This window comes from Nuphar pumila, chromosome 4 (genome assembly GCF_984573655.1).
Source record: "Nuphar pumila chromosome 4, dmNupPumi1.hap1.1, whole genome shotgun sequence".
Classification (NCBI taxonomy): Eukaryota; Viridiplantae; Streptophyta; class Magnoliopsida; order Nymphaeales; family Nymphaeaceae; genus Nuphar; species Nuphar pumila.
Genome location: NC_143252.1, coordinates 25,707,623 through 25,720,154, shown reverse-complemented (window position 1 = coordinate 25,720,154; position 12,532 = coordinate 25,707,623).

Below are 12,532 nucleotides of genomic sequence, written 5' to 3'. Positions count from 1 at the left end.
AATGCATATATTTATTATTCGGGGTGTGTTATCAGACGAAATACTCTACATATATATTTGTAGAAAGCAGAAGTCTTGGCGTCATTCAATGCGACAACGTAAGTAAATGCATAATCGGAAGTGCATAATTAGAAATTGCAGAAAGCAAGGAGCCTTGGCATCATACGACGTGATTGCGTAATGTAAAGGCATAATCAGAAGTGCATAATTGAAAAATATAGAAAGCAGGGAGCTTTGGCATCATACGACGCGACGACAAAGGTAAATTACAAGGCCTTGGCGATATAAGATGCGACGGCAGTCACCAGTCAATATACACGAAGTTCGGCATCTAACGAGAGTTACCAAGAACTAGGGTAAGATACTATTTTTAAGGATACATATACTCGTATTCAACATATATATCTGATGATAGTTACGAGATGAGCGGTTGAACACCGAAGTATCCCAAAGGGCTCAACCAAGAACTCAGATCAGATACTACTTCAAAAAGTATACGCTATATACAAACAAGCAAATACTTGAAAGAGATTAATCAACGAAATGAACTTAATTCAATTTGCCAAAGAAACAACTCAGGAAGGCTCCAAGTGATTTGAAGACTTGATCCTTCTTTCGAACGGTCAAACTAGGTTGGATGAGGTCGACCTAGTTGAGAAAGAGGTAGAGCAAATCAAGTTGCTTAATCTAAGGAGTTTAAACCAAATTGGGTTCAGCAGATTCGAACTTAGCCCAAGCAAGCTAGGTCTGGGTTTAGAAAATCAAAGGAGAATCTGAGACCAAAAAGGATTTTGACTTTGACTTCAAACCAAACCAGGTTCAAGTCAAGTCAACTAGGTTTGGACCATGTCAAGTGAGTTCAGACTAGGTCAGGTGAGCTCAGACCAGGTCAGGCAGGCTCAGGTGGGCTAGGCTAGGTAGGGGCGGTTTGGAAAAAGGAGGAGAGTGAGAGGGCTACATGATTTTTTCAAAGGGGAGGGCTCCTCTATTTTTAGATTATGAAACTTGAGCCCCAAGTTTTAGAATTTCCTTTTTTGTCCTTGGCTTTTTCCAAAAAATCCAGTTTGATCTTATCTAAATAGGATATTCCATGAGATATTCTATGGAATATTCTGGACATATTCTATGAATATTTTAGAAATATTTTTGAAGAATATTTTTGTGGGACCCACCAAGATTTTCGTGGGTCCCACAAAAATTTTGGCTTTTCGGCGATTTTAAAAAAAAATTGTAAGTACGCCATTTCTTTCATATTGACGTAATTAAAAAAGTTGGCTCGAGAAAATCTTTTAATTTCGTTTAGGTAGGAAGTTATGACTTCTAGAGTGTTTAAATATAAATTTGTGAAGCGACGAATACCCTAAGTATAACTGGTTCGTGAAAATTGATTTGTTTCACATTCTGAATGAAAATGTTATTTTTACCGGTAATTGCATCATGAATTTTATTCAGAAATTGTCTGAAAATTTGTGGGTCTTACATCATTACCCCTTAAAAAAATTTCGTCTTTGAATATCAGTTAAGAGTACAAGGCAAAGAGTTTAGGATACTTATCTCGCATATCAGATTCGGGTTCCCAAGTGCAATAATCGATTTCATGATGTTGCCATCTCACTTTAACAAGTGGAATGACCTTCGTTCTTAGCACTTGCTCCCGTCGGTCCATGATCTTCACTGGCCTTCCTTCCACTGTCATATCTTCTTGAATGTCGATATCTTCATGTTGGAGGATGTGAGAAGGATCATGAACGTATTTCCTAAGCATTGATACGTGAAATACATCATATATTTGTGCATATTACAGTGGCAATGCTACTCGGTAGGCTATCTCTCTGATCCGGCTAAGCTTCCCTTTCTTTTCAAAATGAAACACACTCTTGGTTGGGGAGACCTTGACGAAAACCTTGTCTCCAAGTGCAAAAGTGAGCTCCCTACACCGTTGATCTACGTAGCTCTTCAGTCGGCCCTGAGCAGTCAATAGCTTCTTTCTGATTATATGGACCTGCTGAATATAATGCTGCAATATAATGGGCGAGTTCAAGGTTCGCTCACCCACTTCGCCCCAATGGATTGGTGATCGACAGAGTCGTCCGTACAAGGCTTCATACGGTGCCATCTCAATGCTAGTGTGATGACAGTTATTATAAGCGAATTCAGCCAACGCTAGATGGGAATCCCAATCACCTTTCCATTCAAACATACAAGCTCTCAACATATCTTTTAGAGTCTGTATGGTTTATTCTGATTGCCCATCTGCTTGAGGTTGGAATGTTGTACTGAACTTGAGTTTCGTCCTCAAAGCTTTCTAAAGCTACTCCCAGAAGTGGGAGGTGAACTTTGGGTCACGATTAGATATGATCGATGTCAGTACTCCATGGAGTCTGACAATTTCTTGAACATAGATTTCTACCAATCATTATGTTGAATATCGAGTGTTGATTGCAGAAAATGAGCAGACTTGGTGAGCTTATCCATAATCATCCATATTGAAACGTGTTGTCTCTTGGATCGATGAAGTCCTACGATGAAATTCATTGTAATACCCTCACATTTCCATTCTGAAATTTTGATCCATTGCATTTTACCGTCAGGTCATTGATGTTCGATCTTAACTTGCTGGCAGACCAAACACTTTGAGACAAACGTGGCAACATCTCTTTTCATACCCCTCCACTAATACTTTCTCTGTAAGTCTGAGAACATTTTTGTACCTCCAGGGTAGATAGTGTATTTGCTACTATGAGCTTCCCGGAGTACTTCCTATCTTAGCTCTGGGTTATTTGGAACCCATATTCTTTCTTCTATCCATATTCCTCCATATTCTTTTAGATGGAAGAAAGTGTCATCCTTTTTAGCATGAGCTTTTAATTCCAAGTACTGGGGGTCCTTGAATTGTTCGGCTATAATTCGATCAAGGATCTCGATGTAGATTATCAAACATGATAATCGGATTCTGCATGAATCAACCAAGAATGGCTTCCAGTTGACGAAATCCTCCATCAACTTCCATTGTCCTGCGAGACTGGCCAGAGTGCCAACAGTCTTGCGACTAAGGGCATCTGCTACGACATTTTCCTTTTCAGGGTGATAGGAAAGCGTGAATTCGTAGTCTTTAAGAAATTCCAGTCATCGTCGTTGTCACATATTGAGCTCCTTTTGAGAGAAGATGTATTTTAAGCTTTTATGGTCTGACATGACCTCAAATTTCTCTCCATATAGGTAGTGTCGCCAAATTTTAAGTGCGAACACCACCGCGACAAGCTCAAGGCCGTGGGTTGGATAGTTCTTCTCATGTATTCTCAATTGTCATGATGCATAGACGATCACTTTGTCGTGTTGCATCTGTACGCAACTCAGTCTCATTCCTGTGGCATCCATGTAAGCTACGAATCCTCCTTGACCAGAAGGTAGAGTAAGGATAGGGGCAGTAGTTAGCCTCTTTGAGAATCTCAAAGCACTCCTTACACTGGTCATTCCATTCGAAATTGACTCCCTTTTTCAAGAGTTTCGTCATGGGTACGACGATTCGAGAGAAGTCTTGTATGGACTTCCGATAGTATCCGGCAAGTCCAAGGAAGCTACGAACCTCTGTGATATTTTCTAGCTGCTTCTAATCTATCACAACTTCCACCTTAGCAGGATCTATTGTGATTTCATCTTTTGATATTACATGGCCAATGAACATCACTTTGTCTAGCCAGAATTCACATTTTGAAAACTTGGCATAGAGTTGATTATCGTGAAGGGTCTTCAAGACGATTCTCAAGTGCTCACTGTGTTGTTCTGGGTTCTCTGAATATACGAGAATGTCATCAATAAAGACGATGACAAAGTTGTCCAAATATGGTCTGAATATCCGATTCATCAGATCCATGAAGGCAGCTGGCGCATTAATGAATCCAAAAGGCATTACTACGAACTCATAATGGCCATATCTCGTTTTGAAGGCAGTCTTAGGTATATCCTCCTCCTTAACTCTGAGTTGGTGATACCCAGACCTGAGGTCGATCTTGAAGAATACTTTGGCAGTTCTAAGTTGATCGAATAAATTCTCAATACGAGGCAACGAGTACTTGTTCTTAATGGTTGCCTGATTAAGCATCCGATAATCGATGCATAACCGAAGGGATCCATCATTCTTCTTTATAAACAGCACCGAGGCTCCCCACGGTGATACACTCGGACGGATGAACCCTTGTTTCATCAGTTCTTCCAACTGACATTTCAATGCACTGAGTTCAACTGGTGCCATTCGATAGGGGGCTTTGGATATCGATGTTGTTCCAGGTAAGGATTGAATTCTAAATTCAACCTCACGAAGTGGCGGAAGTCTTGGCAATTCCTCAGAAAATATATCGGGAAACTCTCGCACCACTTTTAAACTTTTAAGGGACCGGATATCTGAATTTTCCACTAAGAGGCTTAATAGGAAGGCTAGACAACCCTTCCTAAGGTACTTTTGTGCCTTAAGAGCTGATATGAATCGTTTCTGCGGGATAGGTTTGGATAACCGGTATTCCATCTTAGGCAATCCCGGGCAAGATAGAATTACCCTGCCCTCGCAGCACAAAATCCTAGCATTGTTCTGGGCCAATCAATTCATTCCTACAATGATATCGTACTGTACCATATCGATTAAGATGACATCGGTAGGCAAGTGTTGCTCAGCTATCTCTATATCCAGTTTCTTCACATACCAGACACATTTGGTGCGTGAACCCAACGGATTGTATACCTCAGTCATTTTATCAACCAGTTGTACTGAAGCATGGAATTGTTCGGTGAAATCATCAGAGATAAATGTATGAGTAGCACCACAATCAAACAAGACGTAAGTTGCATGTCCATTAACAGGTACGGTGCCTTTAACCAGGTCAACATTTTTTACTTGTTTAGTCGTTACAGCGTATACACGACCTACATCAGGCCTTTGTTCTACTTTAGGTGGTGATCGTTGGAACTGAGGGGCGTTGTGACACTTGTCGAGGGGGTCCGGCAGATCCAGTATTCCTTTTTTGCTCATCCGCAAGCTTCTTACCACACTGCCTCGCAATGTGGCCCATTTTGCCACAATAGAAGCAACCACCTGTGTCACGAGGGTATGGTCTCCCAGGGTAGTTCACATGGCACTTCAGGTAGCTGGAGTTGGACTGCTGGCTATTGGGAGCCACATTATGCCTGAGCTTCATGACTTGCTGAGCGACGTTCCCACCTTGGAACCTCCTCTTTTGAAAGGGTTGTCATGAACCTTGGCCACTTGGGAACATTCTTTTATGGTTCCCACCATTGGTTACAGGCCTTTTTGCTATGACCCTTTTGGATCGCTCCCAATCCATGTGAATTTTTGAAGCTGCCACTACTGCAACTTGAAAGGTCGAGGGCATGCTTGTTATAACTTGAGACCGTAGCCCTTCTCATAGACCGTTGATATACTTGTCGACTCTCTTCTGGTCTGTCTCAAACAACCGGGAGCAGTATCGCTCTAGATTTTGGAATTTGGTGGTATAGTCGATCAGACTCATACCACCCTGCTCTAACTCCAGAAACTTCATCTTTTTCTTGTTTCTAGAATGCAATGGAAAGTAGTTATCCATAAAAAAAATTCGAAAGTCCTCCCAATGAACGACTTTGAGTTGTGAGAACTGGATCAACTTAGTGGTATCCCACCGCTTCCGTGCATTGTCCTTTAATCTATACATGTCAAAGTTTATCTTTTTTTCTTCTGGTGCTCCCAATACCATAAAGGCACGTTCTATCTCCTCGATCCAGCTTTTTGCAAGCTCTGGATCGGCTCTACCAACGAAAACTGGTGGATCAAGTTTGAAGAACTTCTCATAGGTTATTCCTCACAAGTTCTCGTTGCGAGGTGTGACTGGTTCTGGCCTCGTCTCACGAATGACTGTAACCAGGTTGTTGAGCGTCTCCAACAGGAATCCTTGCATATGGGATTCCTCGCTTGACATGATTCTCCTCGTCGTAGGAGCCATTTATCTATTCACACACAAGCACTTGTTTTTAGTTTCTTAATGTATATAAGGAAGTAAAACTTTATTTACTTATATACATTCCATTACACAAATATCGCCTTATATACAAGTGTCATGCCACACTGGCAGACATAGGCGACGAGAAACTATATACATGAGTCTATTGACTCCAAAAACATCACCAGTCTCTTAAGAACTGGATTTTCTTGATGAGTATGAACTCAAAAAGGTCCATCGGTTGCCACATCGCCTTGGTTTAGGCACCACTAGAGTTGGCTTGGGCGACACTTTCGCACTCTCAAGCGAATCCTGGGGATAGATAATGGATGTTGGTCCACTCTCTGAGACAACAGTATTAAGACGCAGGGAGTCTAAAATTATGATCAGTGAATAAAAGGAATCTCTTCTTTCATTCAAATCATTTAAGCTCAGCGTATGTGATGTCAGGTGGTAGCTTGGTGAGTGATTGACTTCCCCAAAGAAGTTCAAATCAAAGTCTCTTAGACTTGGTGATCCATCAGAAGTTGTTGGGGTACTGTTACTCTCAATACTTGAGTGATGTGGTCCACTGACGCACGAGGTCTTATCCTTAAAACTGTTTGATCCCTGCCGACCCATATCGGCAGTATATTTCCTTTGACATTCATTGGTGGAATGCACATCCTCGCCACAAAACTGGTAGTCTTGAACCTCATACGAGCATAATCACTCATCGTGCATGAACTTGCAACAATAACAATAACCGCGCGAGTCGTGAGTTACCATCTATATAAAGATATACTCAAATTAGTAAGTTTAACAAAAATAATACTTACAGTGCGATATCGCCAACATGACGGATCTTGAACCAAGTTTCTCAGACACAGGCTCTGATACCAATTCTGTAATACCCCAGATTTCCAAAACAATGCTAAGTTAAAATTTTCATGATTTTTTTTTTTTGCAACGAAACTTAGAAAAGCTTTTAGCAGCGGAATTAGACGATAATGAGTCACCAGTTTTAGAAAACCCCGGGCACATTACAGGTATGTGGCCAAGCAACTCATTGACTAGCAAAATATTCTATTTTATCGAAAACCACATGTTTATTACAACATTACTGCTTGAAAAGCAACATAGGTTCAACAAAAAAGAAGCAGTACCACTTTGTCTAGAGAAACCCTAGAACTCGATGCCGCCTTACTCCGTATATCGCAATGCAAGTTCAACACCTGAAATCATCATTAAACAGGGTCAGAACCACTGATGGTCTGTTAAGCAAGCAATCATGCATCCATTAAACTCAAGTAAATATGTTGACCACTTAGGGTCGTAGTTCGCAATAATGACGCTCAAGCCTCCACGAGTTAGCGTATATCGTAGGAGCCTCCTCAAGGCTATGAGTTGAACATCCGCTCAAGTCTTCATGACTTAGCGTAAGCCTCTTCAGAGCTGTGATTTGAATTTCTCGCTCAAGTCTCCATGACTGAGCCTTGACCTCTTCTGGGGTCTCAAAGAGATGTCTAGCTCAAGTCTTTATACTTGGCACATCCGCATCCCACGCATCTAAGGACAGCTCATTGAGCTTTGCTTAGTCGTGCAGATATTACACGGGTCTTTGCCCAGTTGGTCCAGTCATATATCGATCATGACACCTTCACAAAGGTTATGCAGGACTCACTCAACAACGCTCATTCACTCATACATTCAAGCATCGCTGAACCTAAGCTAATGCTTTGTTTCGATAATTAACCTCTCTCCCTGTGCTTAAGGGAGGTATATCTGAGCATCAACGTGATGATCTAAAGGTTGATTATTTTATGTATTTTTAGATACCCCAGAGGCTTGTTGACTCCATCCCCCTAGTAGGATGGTACAATCATACCGGAAGAACTTCCTATTAGGTATTCGAATGCATTATGCTACTATAGTAGTTGGGTTCAATCCTCAGAATTTAAGGATAACCATGACCTTCATACCTCTGAGTGACAGAGGCCATTATGAACTCTATCAGGTTCGAGGGTAATATAAGTCACTTAAGGCTGCACCATCACTGTCTTCCTCAGTGAGAAATTCTGAAGGGGTCTGCCGGTCTGACATGCTACTTAATACATGCTTATAGGGAAGCCGTTGAGGAGTATGTACCCGACCCCGTTCAGTAAGCCCCTAACACAGTCATCAACCGCAAGGTCTTTTTATTTTATTCATATGCATGCTTGACTCTGCTCTCGGCACTACGTCCATCACGAGCATCTTACCTCTTCCGGGTGGATAATGTACTCTGGCTCTGCGGCTCTTACGAGTCTAATTGTATATCAGTCTCTCAATGAGCATGCATATGACACGATCTCAATGGATCAGATGCTCGACGTATTTTTATACAACGAGCCCACAACCTAGTCAAGGCGCAACCACTACTCTGGCGCAGCAGCCCTTACAAGCAAGGTGCCCTTACAGGTATCAGGGAGATGAGCTAATCTGGCATCATTCTAACAACGGGCATCGTTGTGTCAATTACTCGGTTCTGGCAGTTCTTCTGCCAACCATTTCGTGAGCACCTCTCCTACTCCAACGACAGGGATGCGATGATCCTTTATACGCTGTAGAAAGTGTTTAAGGAACTGGGTAGCAACTCTTCTGTATGACGGAGTAACCTGCTATGTTCTTTCTGAGCCATTTCTAGTTTTTTTTTTCAGAAATTCTAGCAGTACTTTCTCTCTTTGATGGAGAAAGCGCGCGTTTCTTTTAACCATTTTAGCAGCATCTTCCCTCTTTGATGAAAACATCGCTACACTTAACCCGAGAAATGAATACACATCGTTGTGCGTACCTTGCATCCATCAAGGTTGTTTGGAACCCTAGGCCATAGTCAAGCCATACGTAAATGACTTAGTCTTTACGCAAAGAGCAGTTTTGCCAAAAAGCGAAGCCTTTCCAATAGAAGCTTCATTCGTCAAACAGAATCTTAAACGAGGAGCTGTGAGGAAATCATATCAGCAATTTGGAGTTGATCTTTATTTGAACGCTCATTTACGCACCTTATATGTAATATAAGCAGAAGCTCATGCTTTATATGGTGGCGTAAAGGAAATGCATATAATTATTGTTCGGGGTGTGTAACTGAACGACATATTCTATATATATATTTACAGAAAGCAGAAGCCTTGGCGTCATTCAACGTGACGGCATAAGTAAATGCATAATCAAAAGTGCATAATTATAAATTATAGAAAGTAGGGAGCCTTGGCATCATACGACGCAACGACGTAATGTAAAGGCATAATTGAAAAATGCAGAAAGCAGGGAGCCTTGTCATCATACGACGCGACGACAAAGGTAAATTACAAGACCTTGGCGATATAAGATGCGACGACAGTCACCAGTCAATATACACGAAGTTCGACATCTAACAAGAGTTACGAGGTGAGCGGGTAAACATTGAAGTGTCCCGAAGAGCTCAACCAAGAACTAGGGTAAGATACTATTTTTAAGGATACATATACTACGTATTCAACATATATATCCGATGATAGTTACGAGGTGAGTGGTTGAACACCGAAGTGTCCCAAAGGGCTCAACCAAGAACTCAGGTCAGATACTACTTCAAAAAGTATACGCTATATACAAACAAGTAAATACTTGAAAGAGATGAATAATTGAAATGAACTTACTTCAATTTGCGAAAGAAACAACTCAGGAAGGCTCCAAGTGATTCGAAGACTTCGATCCTTCTTTCGAACGGTCAATCTAGGTTGGATGAGGTCGACCTAGTTGAGAAAGAGGTAGAGCAGGTCAAGTTGCTCAATCTAAGGGGTTTAAACCAAATTGGGTTCAGCAGATTCGAACTTAGCCCAAGCAAACTAGGTTTGGGTTTAGAAAACCAAACCAGAATCTGAGACCAAAAAGGACTTTGACTTTGACTTCAAACCAAACCAGGTTCAAGTCAAATCAACTAGGTTTGAACCAGGTCAAGTGAGATAGGACCAGGTTAGGCAGGCTCAGACCACGTCAGGTAGGCTCAGGTGGGCTTGGCTAGGTAGGGGAGGTTTGGAAAAAGGAGGAGAGAGAGAGGGCTACACGATTTTTTCAAAAGGGAGGGCTCCTCTATTTATAGATTCTGAAACTTGAACCACAACTTTCAGAATTTCCTTTTTGGTCCTTGGCTTTTCCAAAAATTCCAGTTTGATCTTATCTAAATAGGATATTTCATGGGATATTTCATAGAATATTTTAAGAATATTTTGGAAATATTCTAAGAATATTTTTTGAGAAATATTTTTGTGGGTCCCACCAAGATTCCCGCAGGTCCCACAAATTTTTTAGCTTTTCGGTGATTTTTTTTTTAAAAAAATTCTAAGTACGCCATTCCCTTCGTATTGACGTAATTAAGAAAGTTGGCTCAAGAAAATCTCTTAATTTCGTTCAGGTAGGAAGTTATGACTTCCAGAGTGTTTGAGCATAAATTTGTAAAGCGACGAATACCCTAAGTATAACTGGTTCGTGGAAATTGATTCATTTCACATTCTGAATGAAAATGTTATTTTTACCGGTAATTGCCTCATGAATTTTATTCAGAAATTGTCTGAAAAATTGCGAGTCTTATAAAAAATGTCTGCCATCCAAAAAAAGGAGGATGATGTTAACTCTTCAAAGTCCAAACATTTCGTTTTTGTCCTAAGCAGTAAACGTTTGCACCATCTGCTGTAATAGAAGCTCTTTCTGATGATACACCATTTGTCATCGTCTGCTGCTGTCGGAGCACTTTTTATCGTTGTCTATTGCCGTTGGAGCACACTTTGTCGTTGTCTGTTGCCGCCAGAGTAACCTTTGTTGTCGCATGTTGTCGCCAGAGAATCCTTTGTTATTGTATGTGTAGTGGGAGCATTGTTACTACCATCGGCTGCATCTACCTTCTGGGTGTTTCTCCTCCACTGTCGAATTGCCAAAACTCATGTCGTTTTGGTGAATTTTGTCTAAGGCTTCGTTATGTAAACAAATCGATTTATAAATCTGAATGTTAAGCCTTACAACTGGTTGTACTATTCATGCTAAATAATGCCTATTTTCATACTGAAACAAATCGATTTATACCTATCCGGCTTTTGGGCATCAAAAAATAGTTAGCACGATTTGTTCTTATGAAGGCCAAACATTACAACAATATGTACTTATGAAGGCTAAATTTTTACAACGATTTATACGTTGGAATACAACAATGATTTATACATTTAATACAATAGCAATTTCTATGTTCGATGCAACAACGATTTATACGTTTGAAGTAGTAGCAATGTGTATTTATGATTTATAAAGTTACCACAATTTGTACTTAAGTTTGCTAAATCGTACAATAATATTTACTTGTGAAGCCCAAACGTTACAACGATATATACTTATGAAGGTTGCGTTTTCTACAATGATTTGAAAGTTTGAAGCAACAACAATTGATACATTTAAAGCAGTAGTGATGTGTATTTATAAAGTTACCTTAATTTGTACTTAAGTTTGCTAAATCTAATAAGGATGTTTACTTATGAAGCCAAATATTGCGATGATTTGTAATATTGTTGATTGTTTAATGAATGAGATAATTTATAATATTATATACTTGGGGAGGCGGTTGTAACATATAATGATGTGGTTAAATTTATGTGTTGTGCAGGTTAGCAATGACTAAAGCTCGTAAGATAAGAAAGCCTTTGTCGATTGATGGGATGACTATTGGAGAAATTATCTGTCAGTCTCATATATATGAGCGTTATGAAAGGTACCAAAATATAATGAAGATTGATAATAATAAAGACAGGGACAAAGCATTGAAATTGTATAATGCGGAGCATTATCCATCAGATATTGAGGCTGAAGAGCGAAGAAAGAAAGATGGGGAAGAACTAAAGATAAAGAAGAAGAAAAAGGATGATGAAGAGAAGAAAAAGCAAATGAAAAAGAAGGAGGAGAATGAAAAGCAAAGGAAGAAAAGACAAACGAAGGAGGAGAATAGCTTACAAATCGATACGATAATTTCGCAAAATAGCTTACAAATCGACACTACAAAACACATAATATCTTATAAATCTATATACATATCACATAATATATTACAAATCGATACACAAATTTAGTATAATAGCTTACAAATCGATATTAACAAACAAAACAATATATCATAAATCAGTAGTATGTTACTATAAGCACGATTTGTGTTACATTGCATATACTGAGTGAATGGACAATACCCGATGGAGTAGAGGCCCTTCCTCGCATCTGAAAACAAGCATTCTTGTCAATAGGTCCCATCGTCTTACAAATATCTTTAATTTTCCAACCGTCGAAAAGACAATATCCACCTGCAATAACAAAACAACTCCTTAATGACACTCATGATGACATACATTCTTCAACAATAGCATGATGACATGGAAAGATACTCACGATGCCTTAATGGCACTTGTTGGAATGTTTGTGCGTCATTGTTTTTTTTTTTCATACTGCCTAACAAAAACAAAGAAGAAGAGAAGACTGTAAAAAGAGATAGCCGACAAATGCCCCTATGACGCCCACCAATG